Genomic DNA, 14,862 nt, shown 5'->3' on the forward strand with positions numbered 1-14,862 from the left:
CTTCTATCGTTCTTTGTCTAGCCATACAATTAAAAAATCATGATGTATGGGAAGAGTTAAAGAATCTGACCAAAAATCAAAGAAGTGGTAAACAGAAAAGCTAATTCAAGGATAATATGGACAGGAACTTTTTTTTAAAAACTTGTGATTAATACTTTGAAGAATATATAGGAAAAAATTTTTAAAATTTCTGATGAAACTTGCAACAGAGAATTAAAATATATTTAAAAAACCAAATTAATATTTAGAGCTATAAAATTAAGTACCTGAGTTTAACAGGAGAATTCAGAATTAGTAAACATAAAGTAACTCAAAACAAAAAATAAAAAGAGAGGAAAAAATGGGATTAAAAAGAATGGAGAAAAAACTAATCTATGAATACGGAAATCAGAATAATTGGTTAGCTCTGAAGACGTACTGACTGGGAAACAACAGGAAGGACCTTGGGTGGTGTGAAAAATGTCCTGTGTCTCCATCCTGGTGCTTACTGCAAACGTATAACCATATATAAAAACTGAGTTGTACATTTTGCACTTTAAGTATGTTATGAATGTGTATAGCTTGTGGCAATCCACCAAGTTATACACTTAAATGTTCACTTGTCTATATGTATATTACAATTCCATAAAGCGCTAAAACATTTTCAGGAAAATTTATTTCTAAAGGGGTATAGCAAACAAGATTGATTCAATCAACAGATTTCTTAAGTAGCTCTTGTTGTGGTTATGCTTGGGTCAACTCATGAATAGGCTGAAAATCCAGTGGGGGAGAGACGTGCGACAGAGTCAAATACAATGATTATAATAACTTGTTAGACTGTTAATGGTACAAGGATATGAAGGCCAAAAGAAAATTATTGACTAGAGGAAGATGAATTTTCTTTACCGGCACGGGTTCAGTTTCAAAAATTATTCTTGATTAGAAATGACTCGGAATTAGCCATTTCCTAAAGCTTTATGGGTATGTTCCCGGGAGGAGGGAAGTAAGAATTATCTCGGCTCCTAGTCACCCGAAAAAAAATAATAATTTGTAATGAGAGACAGAAAGTGTGATATAAACAAGATTTTATTAGTAAAGTAAAAACATAGTAAAATATAGTAGACTCCTGAGAATTGGAAGCGGGCCAATCCAAGAAAGGAAAGATGGCGCTGCTCCTTTGTTTTTCCTGTTTTTACATCCTGGATTAAGGGCGTTTTCATGATTGATTGATTGATTCATGGCTCAGGTTCTTTGAGCGCTCAGGATGATTGACAGCTTAGGTTCCTTGTGTTCAGGCATGTCCATCCCCTTTTGCACAGGTTCTTAACCCATGAAGCACAGAGAAACCCACAGGAGGGGGCTCAAACTGCAATGTTAAATTACATTATAGTGAGCATTGGGTCACATTAAGCTGGGTCCTTCTCTCTACTGTGCAGCCACAGCGTTTGATCCTACCCAGCTTCTTTGCTAGACCTCATTTAGAGAAAGTAAAAGTTTTTGGAGCCCCTTATCCTGAGTGCGGGCTCACTGTTATTCTCTGGGTTGCTCACTTTCCCTTCCTCTCCCCCTGCCTGGTGCTCATTTTTATCTAACTGCCTAACAGGTATGTGTTAATAAGTTGTCATGTGCAGTACACATTTATGTGATATCCCCTTTTAAGTATTTAACACAGATTAATGACTGCTATTTGTAACATGATACTTTGGGTTATTTATTTAAAATACATGGAAAATCTGGGTATATAAAATCTTACACTGTCACTGTGGGCCTTTCAGCAAACCCTGTGCAGCCTGCAGCACTGTGGGGAACGTGGCGACAGGCTCTGTCTGCCAGGCTATCTGATATTCATGTCATTTTAGTGATAGATCCCCCACCTCCTCTTTTGGGGGAAGAAGACTACTTCTAAGAACGATAAAACGAGGCATCTGAAATGTGATAAGCCACTTCACAATGTGGCTTCGTGACTGACTGTGACTCGTACTTTTATGTCACTTTCTGACATACTTTAAAAATACAATTGTTGGAAATGCTAATAATTCAATTCAGTTGAGAGTATTTTCTTCTTTTCAAAGAAGTACTACACTTGGTTCAGACCTACACAGAAACTCCATCATGAAGGGGTTATCTAGTAGAATAATCAGGCTTGCTTCAAGTGGCTTCCTAATCACTTATGAAGAAGAGAGGTGAAACATTTAATTAATGCTGAGTGTACCACAGAGTACAAACAATAAATCAACTAAAAATATTCAAAAGTAGAACAGACTCATTATTGGTCTTTTTCACATGTCACTTATTCAGAAGTCCTCAATGAGCTATTTATGTATTTAGATACAGAGTAGATGACTGGCCATACATTGGTGATGGGGGTTTGAAAAACATGCACTTACAACCATGCATTAGCTTCTAATATTTGCGTTCTAGTATTTGGCATGAGATAACAGCTTTATTTTGTACCTGCTAATCTATATCCCCTTAATTCCTGCCTATTAAACGTTCTGCCTTTATTCCATAAGACAAAACTTCTGAGTCAACTTCTCATACTGGAGGTGTATGTGAAGTTGAGTAAGGGAGCATGAGGTAAGGAAACAAAGGGCAAAGATTAAGTCAGGGGTACCTTAGGCATCAATGATATTTGATGATCAGTTATGGGTGTTAAAAGGTTGGCTCTTCAACTTTTTAAAAATAATGAGTTGGAAAGCCTTAGACCTGAATACTTGGAGTATCTCTAAAGATCCGTGTTCTTCCCACAGCCATCTTCTGAGAACAGAGATTACAGATAGTCCTTTATACATTATTGGCCATATTCTGAATCTTGTGATTCTGCTGTCATGGCCAGAAAATGCTAGACCAAGCATTCCTCTAGAAAATTAAAGGCTATCCATGATGCTAGAGAAATCAGTCCTTTCGGGTTCTTATATATTGGGTGGTATAAGAAGATGTGTTCTGTTGAAAATAACAAAAATTTGCTTAAAGAGTCTTAAACCCCAAGGAAATGTGTTGTTCACTTGATCAGATGTCTGGATGAGGCTGATTCCAGGAGGTCTAGTCAAGAACAGCATTGGGTGAAGTATTCCACTCAAGAATAGCATTGAGGACACAATTATGTCTAGCATTACCCTACACCTTCTGTAGTATTTTGTCTTTAAATCTCAGGCTTGAAACTTCATAGTTTAAGATGGCTGTCTGTCAGTTTCAGGCATTACATGATTCAAAGACAGCATGCAGGGCAAAATGGAAGGAAACAGGAACAAAAAGTACTTTTGCCTCATGACACTGTCATTTTTTTTAGGAAACAAAACCTTTCTTAGACGCTGTCTCATGGGCAATCCCTAATTTCTCGCTCCCGATTGATTTCATTGGGAATCAGAAATGCAGCACTGAACTAAAGCAATCATTGGTAATAACCAGAGCTGACTATTATCGTCTAAACAAAATAAAGCTACTGTCAGCAAGAAAAGTGGTTGACGGCTAGCGAGTAGGCAATCAAAGATGTCATCATCTGCTACAGATGATCATTATGCAATCAAATCTATATTGCAGAGTTTAAATGCAAAGCTAAACAGATAACACAGTAAAAGGAGAAAAGTAGTTAAGAAGTGCTAAAAGTAGAAATAACGGCAGACAAAGGAAGAAAGAGTCATGAGTGTAGCAGGTTACTAGACCAAAAAGCAATAGATGTCTGATTCAAAGGCATGAACAAAATTACTGGCTTACTCTATCTACTGTCTGGGTCATTAGAGCTGCTTATGGGTCACTGGAGCTACTTTCATGTTCTGAATGGTGAAAAACGATTTTCCAATGCTCTTTGATATCTTGCCCTTTTGATACAGTGTTGGTTTTCTCTCCCTGGCTTCACCTGTATTCTCTTACCACAAATACCATCACCTGAGTGACATGAGAACAGCTGTGCCTCTTGCAAACTAAGAACGCTAATATGGAGAAGACAGATGATGTAGGCGACAATTCTTATACAAATCATTCATTCAATAAATCTTTACTGACTCCTCATTATGCACCTGATATCGTATTTGGCTCTTTTGATAAAAGGTAATAAACAAGACAAAGTTTTTTGCCCCCATAGGACTTCATCTTATTCTAGGAGAGAGACAATATTCAAGAACACATACAAATTAGTGAAATACTTTTCTGTAGGTGTGATGTTCAAAATGACAGTAATAATGACTATTATCATGTTCTAAGAAGATCCTGAGCAATTTTTTTATTGCATTCGATTACCATTTTAATGTAGGTGCCCTGTGTTCCATTTTAAAGATGAGAGAATGAGGCACAGATAAAGTCTTTAAAAAACTAAAAAAGGTAAGAGGATTTGCAGTGAGTTGTGGAATAACCATTGGTGCATAACTATATATAAGAGAAAAATATGCACAAAAGGATAAGAGACAACATGGAGAAAGAGTTATTAGAGAGAAGAGCAGGACTAACAGCTATACACCTGCAGTAAGTATGGCATTTTGAAGATCAGTTAGGTCAAACTAGATCAAGTGCAGTGAGCAAAAATAAGACTATAAAAGAATAGGTCCCACAATTATGTAGTGACAGATTATGTAAAGCTTCTTAGGCCGTAGAAGAGGTTTAATTTTATTTTGAGAGCAGTGGGAAGTCATAAATCCATTTAAAACAGGGGACAATGTAATTAACGTTTTTAAAAGAGCATTCTTGCTGCTGGGTGGAAAACAGAGTCTAAGGGAACCAAACTGGAAGTAAAATAAAAAAAACAAGTTACTATGGTAGTGCTGACAAGAGACGACGGTGGCTATTTGATGGCTGTTTGAAGACAGCCTCAAAAGCACTTGATAGATTGAATATGGGGTAGAAAAGAAATGAAGCAAGGATAATTCTTAGCTTTGGGCATTAAAAAAAGGGGTGAATAGTAGCCCCCTTTTAAGCGACTCAGTCTTACTTTTTTCTCAGGTGGGAGGAGGTGGTAGATAGAGTGACTACTTCTGAGAGTTCCTTTGGAGATGGCTACTAAGTTTCTAAATAAAAATGTCAACTGGACAAAAAACCAAAACAAAACATTCTCTTTCTAGACTAGAGTCAGTAAGATGATTCCTGGGCCTGTTCTTCTCACTGTAGATAATATTACCCATTTTTATTTATTCATTCACTCATTCAAGGGAAAAAAAAAGTATACAAATTATGTTAGACCCTGGGTAATGGCTTTACATATTTTTAGCCCTTTCCTCTCAACTCAGCTTCATTTCATCAACCATCTATAGTACACACTCCTTAGGATAATTTACTAATAATGTACCAAGCTAGACCTCTCCGTCCTGATTTAGCCCCTCTCTCCTGTTTTTCCAATGGCCATGAGCTGTATCCAAGCTCTGCGATGCAGGAAAACAGCACCTGTTAAGACAGTCTCCCCAGTCGTGTGTTCTGGGAAATGGCTGACTTCACAGAACCACGGCCCACATGACTCAGATGAGATTTATCGGTGCCTCTCTCTGTTTATCTCTGACAAGGCCGGGCACAAACCCTTCAAATTCCCTTTCATTACCTCATAAATAATTACCTGAACTGTAGCAAATGAAGTACTTAACGGGTACATGAGCTCCCTCGCACCCGCCCTGGCTATACATTCAGGCTCAGAACAGAAGAAGCAGGCAAAAAGGCCCATTTCCCAGCTCCTCCTGGAGGACATTTAACTACATACCTTCCCAGCTGCTGCCTGTGGCCCTGGCTTCCTATCAGCCTGCACCGAGGCACTGAATGTGATTCACTCCTTGGCACACCTTCAACGGCTGTGGCCACCATAAACAAAGACTGTAGCTCAGACAGTTATGAAGGTGTGTGAATCAACCAGATGCTCGGGCTGAGCTGCCTGACAAGATTCATCTCCTCCATGAGACCCCTTCTCCTCTGTCGAGACTCAGAGAGGGGTTTGTTTTCTCTAACGCCCAGAAACCAACAGAGAGTCAAGGAAAATGAATACACAAAGGAATATGTTCCAAAGAAAAGAACAAGATAAATCTCCAGAAACAAACCTTAGTGAAACAGAGACATCTACTAAGTTTCTCCAGTGGACTAGGCTGGAGGACACAAGAGATGAGAAACAGGGAGGCAGTAAAACCGGGAGAGATTTTCCCCAGATTCACACTCGTTCAAGTGTAGAGAGATGGAAAAGGGACACATGAAATGACTTTAGATTTCAAGCTTTTGTAAGTAAGTCCAGACACACAAGGCAGTGCAATTTATTAAACTGATATTTAGAAAAAGAAACAAACTTTGGAGGAATGATAAAGGGTTCAGTTTTAAACATTCTTAATTTAAGGTGCCTGAAGGAAAACTCAGCCTAAAAGAAAAGTTTAATTTATGGTTATGAAGCTCAGAGAAGCAGTTAAGGCTGGAGATTTAGGTATATTATTTACCAGCATGTGTAAGAGTTACAATACAGAAATTAGTTTAAAATTCTGAGAGTGGGTAAGAAAGATAAGGTGTAAGATTAGATTGAAAAGTTTTGTGTGATACTTCATTGGCACCAATCATTAATCTTCTCCATTATCCTGACTATTGTTTAAGTCAGTTACAGTAAGTCCAAATCAGCAAATATATTATGCAGTCATTCTGTGCCAAGTACCATCCTAAGTTTTGATACAGTGGTAAAAAAAATATATATATAGACTCATTGCCTTTCCTCTGAGATCCTGTAGAATTCTCTGAGAGCAGATTTTTATAACCATAATTAATGGTTTCCTATTATCTAGAACATATAATTTCAGCTCCTACATCTGGCATTTCATTACCTAAATGACTTGAATGAATTGTTATTTACCTCTAAGTGGCACATACACTTCTTGCTCACTCAGTGTAGTTTGACCCTTCTTCTGGAAACAGCACAGGTTTTACTCGGAATCTCGCTCTCCCCAACCCTCAATCTATGTGCTTACTTGGTGAGGGGTGGCGTACTTGACCACACCTGAAGTTCAGAGTGGGCATATGACTGAAAGCTAAACAATTCGAGTATTTTACATCAGAGACTGCAGTTCAGAAAGGGACAATTGGCCCTAATCACACTGCCCGGACCTAAAAAGACTTCTGGAGACGGATGGTAACGTTGAAGGAGATCATGGAAAGAATATGACCACAGACTGACCCACAAGATGGACCCGGGCAGTAGGAGGCTCCTCGCCTGCTCCCTTGTCCTCAGAATTTAGGTTGTACCCACCGTTTCCACAGCTGGAGCCATTCTCAAGAATGCAGCCTTGAGAGAGTAAGGTGAGGCTGAAACCATCTGAATGGTATACATGACTGAACTCTACATAAACTTCAAGATTCCAGGAGGCAGGTGTGGCGATCTGCCCACCTTGCAGCTGCCCAAGACAACCTCATGTGTACATTCCCTTGCTTATTAAAACTGCCACCTACCAATCTGGAATGGCCTGCCCCATTCTTTGTCCTCTCCTTGTCCTCCATGTACGGGGCCCAGTTTGTGACCCAAAAGGCAATCCTTAGGAAAGATGTCCCTTTTATAATTGATGCTGCTAAGGGATTGGAATGTAGGCTGAAGCTGCTGGGAGCTAAAGATACTGTATAAAGAAACAAATCTGCCTGAGAATGGAGCACAGAGGAGATTAGGAACAAGACACAGAGAGACTACTGTGGTTCCACAATATTTTTTGACGGAATCTAGCTCCACCTGAAACCAGTTTTGCTTTTTAGCTGTTTTTAAAGTGGATTGGAATAGAGGTTTTGTCACAGTGAGCAAAATTTCCCACCTTAGTTTGTAGAGTAGGTTTATAAATACGTTACAGAATTAGATGTTGTAGGATCTAAATTCTTTTGCTTCTAAATGAATGAAGTTAAGTTGCTTAACCTTTCTATGCCTAAGTTTCCTAATGAGGAAAATGGGGATGATAACAGTATCAACATCCTAAAATTGGCATAAGGACTAAAGATGATAATGTGCCCTTCTATCAATGGCTGGCTCAAAGTATGACAATGATTATTGTCATTGCCAATCACGTTTTAATCTTTAGTGCAAATGGAATAACCCCATGTCTGAGAGCTACTATGAACATGCCTGCCTCAATGCCTTTACTATACTTAATCTAACAGCATTATTTTATGCAACAAATATGTATTATGCTCTTAGGTGTCAAATGTAACACACGTCACCAATCATAAAAAAGGATGAAAACATGTGATTCTTGCTTTTGACATGCTCAAACCAAGCTGAAATGCTGTATGAAATACAATTTATTTTATACACACTACAAAAAGTGGGGGAGGTAACTGCGAGGAATTTGTAATAAGGTAGAAATGCTGAGTCTCCCCTTGCTGTTCCATATGTAGAGCCCATCACCTGGGAGCTGCATACAATGAGCTCCAAATTATAAAACAGTAAATGCTCACCTTCTGTGCACCCTTGTAGCTTTTTCGGATTGCTCTATTATTCTAAAGTCTCAAAGCCACAGATGCAATGGAAGAGAATTCATAATTTCATTGATAAAAGCTGTGTCTCCAGCCTCAACGTCCAGACCCCTGACTAGAGCTTTCCAGACCTGCAGTTGCCAATTTCTCTCCCTGAAATATTCTCCCTTAGATATCTGGGTTGCACACCCCCTCTCTTTTAAAGTATTTTCTCCTCAGAGATAATTTCCATCATCATCTTATCAAAAGTGGTACCACCTACCAACATGTGACCCTTTATTCCATTTTATTTTCTACTGAACTTTTATCATAAGCTCTTTACTTTTTTTATGTTGCCTTTCCTAAAATGTAAGATATTTGGCAACAGAGACTTTGTCTTTCTTTTCGCCCTACCATTTTAACACCAGGGTTCAAACACCATACTTACTCTAGATACTTGTAGTGTATGTGGGAAACACAATAGATGCCAATAAAATATTTAGAAAATGAATGAATAAAAACAAAATTAAGTAAAATTGATTTTGAAAACATTTTACCTTGAGACAATTATGGATTCACATAAAGTTGTAAGAAATGTTTCAAATTATATTTAGGTAAAACACTATTAACTAACTCATTTTCCCACCGTGGAAGGCAGTCAGTTTTTGTAATCAGCTATTACCTGCCCCCTTCAAAACTACTCTGAAAGCAACACTGCTCTGCCAGTCAAGCTGATTATATTGTTCTATTTTTCCTTATGTTATACACCACATGCTTTGTATGATTCATCAGACACATTAATTTTTTAAAACTACAGGAAATAGAAATCATATATCAGATCACACACACACATTTCTCCTGTCCCTGCATTTTTTACACGGCCATACGTTACAAGGACAGAAAAAAAATCGTGACTATTATAAATCTATGTGGTCATATCATTTTCAGATTTCTTTTGCAGTATACGACTATTTCAGGTATTTTACTATAATTCAAGAAACAGAAAAGGAAATAGAAATGATAAAGATAGAAAAACTCTAAAAATATGAATTGTAAGGATGAGATTTGTTTAAAGTACAACTTTACTAGCTAATGATTCAGACTGGTATCTTCCTAGGATGATTCTTTTATTTATTCATCAAATATTCATTCAGCACAAATATACTGTGCACTTAAAAAGTGCCAGGAACTATTGCAAGGGTTGTATGACTCAGAGACCAAAACAAAGACCTTGCTTTCATGAATCCTAAACTATACATAGAAAACATACACCTGTGTGCATCCACACTCACAGACGAATCGATGAAACACGTTATCTATGAGTCTATGGAAGAATAGGAAGCAGGAAGAAGTAGAGAATGACAGGACCGTGGGGAATGGGCAGTTGTGATTATAAACAACTAAACAGAACGGTTAGAGAGTCTTTTCTGAGGTGGGACTGGTTTAAAGACTTGAAGGAAGTAATCAATGAACCACACTCAGCCTGTGGGATGAGCAGCCCAGGCAGGAGTGACCCTGACGCAGTTTTGTGGCCCCTGCGTTTGAAAGAGCAAAGCGAGACGGGTAGAGAAGCAGGTGCTCTGCTCACAGAGGAAATAGGAGCGGAATAATTTAGGGCTTTGGGGCCAAAACGAGGCCTTCGGCCTTTACCCTGAATCTGATCAAAGGGATCTGAGGAACTTGAGCAGAGGGGTATCATGCCCTTCTGCTTCTCTGGGTCACTCTAGCTGCCAACAGTGACACAAGGCTTCAAAAGCAAGGAGACCAGTTAGAAGTTTTAAGTTGTAAACTGCTCTCAAACCATCATCAACCTGAAAGAGTTGAGAAATGAACATTAAATCTTCTCATTACTATATATATGGAGAACAGTGAATATCTCAGAAAGCTTTCTGTGAGTATTAAGTAGCTGAAAAAAATTTCCCTGGGAGAACGCTCCAGGCTGCCCCTTTCATCAATGCCCTAACTCTTTCACTATATAAAACTTCACAGTCTCCTGAATTATGTGTAAGAGACACGCATTTCTTTCTCTCCATTGTGTTCACCTTTTTGTTTAAGGGAGCATAACTGTTAAGCTTCAGTTATTCTTTTCATCTTTTAAAGCTTTGTGCATTAAGTATAATCCATACTTTGTATCATACATCAAAACAATTAATGTACAGTACTGAATTACAGAGTTGAACATAAAAAGAACTTCATCTCCACTTAACGTACAATGCATGCAAAATTTCCATTTGAATTGATGGAATGCACACAAGGGCTCTGTGAAGAGATCATTTTCAAGAGCTAGATTTATCAGAATATGAGTGTAGCTCATTTTTTTGTATATATATATTGACTTTATTGCTTAATTGGTTTATAAGGGCTGAAAATTGACCTGACCATAAAATTCCTAATACTTCAATATAAAACAGAGTATCTTCAGATTTAGCATCTGTAAGACAATTGCTAATGTCTGGCTTTCACATATGCCTTACTTCTGTTCTTGTGATTTTTTTTTCCCTAATCATCCACTTAGTGCTCACAGCACTCAAATATTTTCTCTCTTTAATCCTTCTCCATTGCAATGCCTGCCTTCTAATGCCAGCCCATTTTGGACGGCCCTCTATATGACACCTTACTAGATACTATGGGAGACTTAAAAATTGAGAGCATCCCTATCCAAATGGAATTTGAAATCAGTTATTTTAATGCAAATCTGGATATAGTAACTGCTATATTCAAGGTATGGGTTTAGAAATTTTTCTAGAACAGATAATAACTGTACTGGACCTGAAGAAAGAATAAGAGTTCACTAATCACAGATAGGATTCCTCACCTTAAGGATAATCTGTCCCTTTGATGTTCTGTTTCAAATAGGTTTTTTTTTTAAACAAGCACTTCGTATTTGTAATTCTGAAAACAACCGTGAATAAAGCATTTTATTATTTAACACACTTCTGTAGTGCTTATTATTCACTAGATACTATTCTAAGAGCTTTACATATGTCAACTCATCCAATACTGGTAACATTTTTCTGAGGTAGGTAGGTACTATCTTGTACCATTTTACAGACGAGTTTATTCTCCATTCACCGCACCACTGGCCCTCCAGCACATTCTCCACTCAGCAGTAAGCCAGTCAGAGCAGAAGCCTCTTCCACTTTAAACTCTCCAGTAGCTTCCCAAACCGACTAAAAGTAAACCCCAATTCCTTACTGTGGTTTATAGACTATTACATAGTCTGGCCCCTGCCTAATTCTCAGTGTTTTATTCTACTATTCTCTTTAATTCCTAAACTCTGGCCTCATTAGCCTTCTTCCTGTACCTGCACACACCAATCTCATTCTCCCCTCGGGGTTTTTGTACTCACTCCGTCCTCTGTCCGCACTGTTGCCTTCACAGTGTTGTCCTGGCTGCTGCGGGGGCGGTCCTGGAGGTCCTTCCAGAATTCAGTGCAAGGGCATCCGGACCTGACTGGTACAGCGGCAGCACGGCGGTGGCCCCACCCGGCACCACCACCCACAGGAAACACAACGTTTCATCTACTACTCCGACACGGGCTGGGCCGTGGGGGCCGAGGAGTCTGACTTTTTAAGGCTGGGCCTTCCCCTTCTTTGTGCAATGCTGACACAGGACTTCGTGACCTGGGAGAAAGGCCGAGACGGCGAAGCTCATGCACCATGCGCCCTGGGAGCTCTCACAGTCTGGACGGAGGGAGCCGGATGGACGAAGTCAAGTTTCGCAAAAGAAGCTAAGGACCACTGGCTCCAGAGGAGCCCCCAGCTTCAGCCAGAAGGAGGTGCGGAGCATGGGCCTCCACCCATCCCGGAGGGCTTCGGCGCGTCCAGCAGTGCGCCCTGGACCACGGCCGCACGTGGGGCTCAGCCACCGACCCGCCCGGTCCACGCCTGGCTGTGAGGGAGCTGCCGGCGAGCCTCCGCCTCCTCCCAGCGCCATCCGGCTTCCCCATGGCCTTGGGGGAAGGTGTAGTAGCCCCCGGCCAGTCCGTCCTCCCACCCAGACGCTGACGCTCGCCGCCAGGCTCCGCAGAGCTGCGCGCACGCGGGGCAGCGCACCTTCCCCCACGGTCACGCGGACCGCGCGTGCGCGCCACCTTCCGGGAGGCGCGGGCCGTTCAGCCGCGGCCCGGGCCGCAAGGCCCGCCGGGAGCCAGGCCCGCATGCAGAGCCCGCTCCTCCTTTCCACAGGAGGCCCACGGGAGCCGCCTCTCTGGGGACAGGAACTGGCGCTGGGCCTGGCAGAGCCGACCGGAAGCCAGGACTGAAGTGGTAAGTCCAGACTAAGGGTCTCCTTTCCCAGCTCCTTAGGTTTTCGGAGAAGACCGCGCCGCATCCTCACGTCGCCGCAGGGTGACCCCAGCCTGAGAGCTGGTGTGGGGGGGACTGTGCGTCAGCTCTTTGACCTGCCCCGTGGCCACTTGCTTTGGTTACTTAATCTAATCTCTCTCCCCTACAATAGCGTTTTAAGCTTCCGAGGGCTGAGACCTTGTTCGTTTTATTTCACGTAGTCCCTTGTGGCTGGGAGAGCACTTGGCAAAGAGTAGCTCTTCGTAAGCAGTGGCAGAATAACTGAATGAACATATAAAGTCACTTCAAATCCATTTTTGAAACTTTAGGTTTCTATACAGCTGTTCACATTCCATAAAGTGAATTGAAACCTGTTTATCCGATTTCAAACCATGATTATCAGGTAACCTGTTCACTGTTTAACAGCATAGAGGTAACAAATTTATATCTAATAGTTATTAAGTGGTTGTTACTTCCATGCGTAGTGCTGTGGTCAATCTCAACCTTGTATTTCTTAGTCAATATTAATTATACATAATAGATGTAGAAATTCCGTCTGAGAGAGGCAAACTATTGCTCAAGAAACGACAAGCAAGTAAGCGGGGCTGATAGTATTTTAGCACATTCAGTCTAACTACTGAGCTAATGGTCTAAATGACCCTGCTAGAATTTCTCTTTAGAGTAAATATTCAATATGAAGATTTTGTGTATTAATGTAATAGGGAAGAACCTTTATGTTCTATTACAAGTTAATCACTAAGAGATGTTGCCTCTGAGCTTAAATTATACATAATAGTCCAACTTAGGAACCCTGCGTCCCAGGTAATGAGCATCAAGCTAAATAAAATAGCTTTGTTTAGCTCATAGGAAATATCCTGACCAGGCCCACCTGTGAATTGCTGCAATAAGGAAGAAATTAACACATTCCCTCAGGAGTTTGGCCAGAGCCAGGATTTACTCTCTCCCCTTTTAGTATAAAAGAAGCCTGAATTCTAACTTTGAGAAGATGGTTCTTTGGGAACACCACTCCACCATCTTCTCAGTCTGCTGGCTTTCCTGATGAAGTTGCTGTTCCTTGCCCCAATAACTCATCTCTCAATTTATTGGCCTGTTGCGCAGCAAGCAGTTCAAGCTCAGACACAGTAACAGTTACTGGCTTGTAATGATTGGCATTAGTGTCTTAAGAAACGGCCCTCAAATATCAAACATGTCTGTGAGTGGAAGCGGTGCATGTCACTTCCACACACTGAGGCAGCCACCAGCTGGGATCCTTCTTGTGTAACGCCCTTATTTTCCTAGAGGGGGCCTTCAAGGCCATGTGTTCCAGATGGAGTAGCTTCAAGAAGAAAGCAGGCTGCACGACCACATCTGACTTTACCCTAGTAAGAAATAAACCTACATTTTGTTATGTAACTGTGATCTCTTGGTTAATTTGTTACCACAAAACCACACCATGGTCTATTTCATTCTAATAACACTGGGTAGTACACTGTAGTTTTTAAAAATAGGTAATTATTTTCTAAAATCTGTCGTGCCTATCTACTAGACACATAATAGCACAGGCATAATTTTTGAAAATATGTAATTTTCTAAAATCCATGAAATTCCTGTCCAGTAGAGCCGCTTACTAGCAGACAAATTAGTGACCCATACTTAATATATTTCCATCCCTTCGTCTCACATCTCTTGGCCAAAATCAGCGACATGGCTCCAGACTACCTACAGGTGAGATAATAAGCGAACACGTCAAGTATGTGATGGTGAGCTGTCTCTAACAGCCGGAGTGCTGTATTCTCAGAGGAAATACTATGAAACAAACATTGACTCTAATTATATTTTACTAGGCATAAAGCCTTCACGTAAAATTCTAAAATATTTTAAAATCATTTACTAGAATAACACTTCAGGTAAAAATCTACTTCAGTGCTTTTCTAGCTAAAGATTACCCTTTGCTCCACAAGCATTTTCTCTACTGGGGATAATAATGTAAAGATCTGTATAGTGAATGAAAACAATACACTTCAGTAACCACATTTCTAGTCAGAAGTAATTGGAAGGCTGCAGTGAAACAGTGCTCATCATTATGCAACAGTCATTATAAGTCAACTTGGCTTGGAATTTGCACATCTAAAATGATAATTCTATGAATTTAATTATTGCCACATGAAAGTGCAAAATTGGCATGCCTTACTAAAATGATATTTATACCAGTATAAAACAGTTT

The 14,862-nt window shown here is 40.2% G+C and overlaps 2 long non-coding RNA genes across 6 annotated transcripts in view; one reads left to right on the forward strand and one right to left on the reverse strand.

The window, feature by feature from the left end:
- LOC140698276 (uncharacterized) overlaps window positions 1–14,862 on the reverse strand; it is a 334,247-nt gene that overhangs the window by 318,987 nt on the left and 398 nt on the right. The window lies entirely within an intron of this gene.
- Window positions 12,511–14,862, forward strand: part of LOC140698274 (uncharacterized) — a 177,516-nt gene continuing 175,164 nt past the window's right edge. For all 4 annotated transcript variants that reach the window (XR_012075937.1, XR_012075938.1, XR_012075936.1 and 1 more), the window contains exon 1: window positions 12,511–12,620. This is a non-coding gene — a long non-coding RNA (uncharacterized lncRNA). The remainder of the gene's footprint in view (window positions 12,621–14,862) is intronic.

The sequence above is a fragment of the Vicugna pacos genome, chromosome 9, assembly GCF_048564905.1.
Source record: "Vicugna pacos chromosome 9, VicPac4, whole genome shotgun sequence".
Taxonomy (NCBI): Eukaryota; Metazoa; Chordata; class Mammalia; order Artiodactyla; family Camelidae; genus Vicugna; species Vicugna pacos.